We start from the raw sequence: 2,194 nt of genomic DNA, 5'->3' as shown, positions 1-2,194 counted from the left end.
CAATATCTTAGTCGATGAGGACCCACGACCCTTATCCCTCATACTCCAACCTAGCTATTTGAAAATTATATGTTGGTATCCCAATCCTTATTCCCTATACAAACTAAGGACATTATAGACAATTGAGATTTTCAACCAGATTTTCAACCAATATACTATCGGGAGCATAATCATGAAATCCAAACAACTATATTATTATCACTGTCCATGGGACATACTGTCCGGAGAGGATCCAAATGGGGATTAGGGGGTGTTTGTTTCCATGGACTAATGTTTAGTCCCTGTCACATCAAATGTTTAAAAACTAATTAAGAGTATTAAACATAGACTAATTACAAAACTAATTGCATAGATGGAGGCTAATTCGCGAGACGAATCTATTAAGCCTAATTAATTCATGATTAGCATATATTTATTGTAGCATCATGTTGTCAAATCATGGGCTAATTAGGCTTAATAGATTTGTCTCGCGAATTAGTCTCCATCTGTGCAATTAGTTTTCTAATTGGCACATATTTAATCCTCTCTAATTATCTAAACATTCGATGTGATAGGAACTAAAGTAACTTTAGGCCTTCTTTGGGAGGAGGGGATAAAATTTAGCCCTGGGCTAAAGTTTAGCCCACTCAAATAAAGGGGCTAAAATTTAGCACCTAAGGTGTTTGGATGGGAGGCTAAAATTTAGCACCTAATAAGCAAAATGACTCCCATGCCCCTGCTTTCCTCCTCCCGCGCTGCCCCTCCCGCGCGCGCGCGCTGCCCCTCCCGCCTGCACTGCATGCGCTGCGCTGACCCTCCTTGCATGCATGCGCGTGCTGCACTGGCCCTCCTTGTATGCATGCGCGTGCTGCGCTGGCCCTCCTTGCATGCATGCATGCGCTGCGCTGGCCCTCTTGGCCCTCCGTTCTCCTCTCTTGCACTGCATGCATGCATGCCTCCCTTTCTTCTTGATTCTTCTCCTCTCCCTTCTTCTCTTTCTCTTTCACTCTTACAACAGTGCATGAGAAGGGAATATTATGTCTATTACAATGTCCAATAACTCCAAAATTAAACTAAAAATACATTATCATTACAACATTGAAATCAATTTTTTTATGACCTATTGTACAAGGCATGAGCTATTTCATCTCGAAATGCATTCATGTTGCTATCTTCATCTCCTCCTTGGGTACTTGTCCTATCTCCTCCACGGTTGAAGTTCCGGGCATTGGAATAAAATTTTCATCACAATCGTACAAATCAAATTCCCTATCAGCAATACCATTCTCTCGAATAAAATTGTGAATTGCCATGCATGCCACAATAATTTTGCTTTGCTTGTGCATTGGAAAACTTGGTATACCCATCAGTATCCTCCACTTCATCTTCAAAACTCCAAAGGACCTCTCGATAACATTTCTAAGGGATGAATGTGCATAATTAAAGGTCTCTTGCATACCTTTGGGCATTGGACCATTACGAAACTCCGGTAGATGGTACTTCGTACCCTTGTAAGGTGCTAGGTAACCGGGACGGTTAGGATACCCCGAGTCAACTAGGTAAAACTTGCCTACAAATGAAGGCAAACTTGTTAGGTAAAAGAACTAGACAACATATAAGGACAAATGTAAAGACTATCGTATAGAAACTAGTGTAACTGTAGGAGGATGTGGAAACTTGTCACCGTATTTTTCTATGGCATCACTGAACACTCTCATATCATGGACCGATCCAGGCCATCCACTAACAACAAATGTAAACCTCATGTCGAACACAAATAGCTAGCACATTCTGTGTGGTATACCCATGTCTCCCTGTATATTGCATCACCTTATCACTTGGCACCACAACTGAAACATGTGTGCCATCTATAGCTCCTATACAGTTGTTGAAATATGGAGCAAACCGAGGGTTTAGTAATCTTTTGTGCACCGTCTTAAATTCAGGGTCGAGTGGCCTAATATTATCTACTGCTAGCTTAAGAACAGTGCATAACACTTTGTCGAACGTACGGCTTATTGTCTCCAATGACCTCACAAATCGATCCTCAACTTGCCTAAGTGACTGTGGTGCACCAAGTATCCATAGGAACATCCTAAAGCCTCCACTATTGACATATCTCGAGTCCCTCTCAAACCATAGGAGTCAACCAATAAATCATGAAGTTGATGAAATAATGGGCAACTCATCCTAAACATGTTATAACAAGAGGTCG

Source organism: Setaria italica, unplaced genomic scaffold (assembly GCF_000263155.2).
Source record: "Setaria italica strain Yugu1 unplaced genomic scaffold, Setaria_italica_v2.0 scaffold_13, whole genome shotgun sequence".
In the NCBI taxonomy this organism is placed as follows: domain Eukaryota; kingdom Viridiplantae; phylum Streptophyta; class Magnoliopsida; order Poales; family Poaceae; genus Setaria; species Setaria italica.
This window is presented reverse-complemented; position numbering follows the sequence as displayed.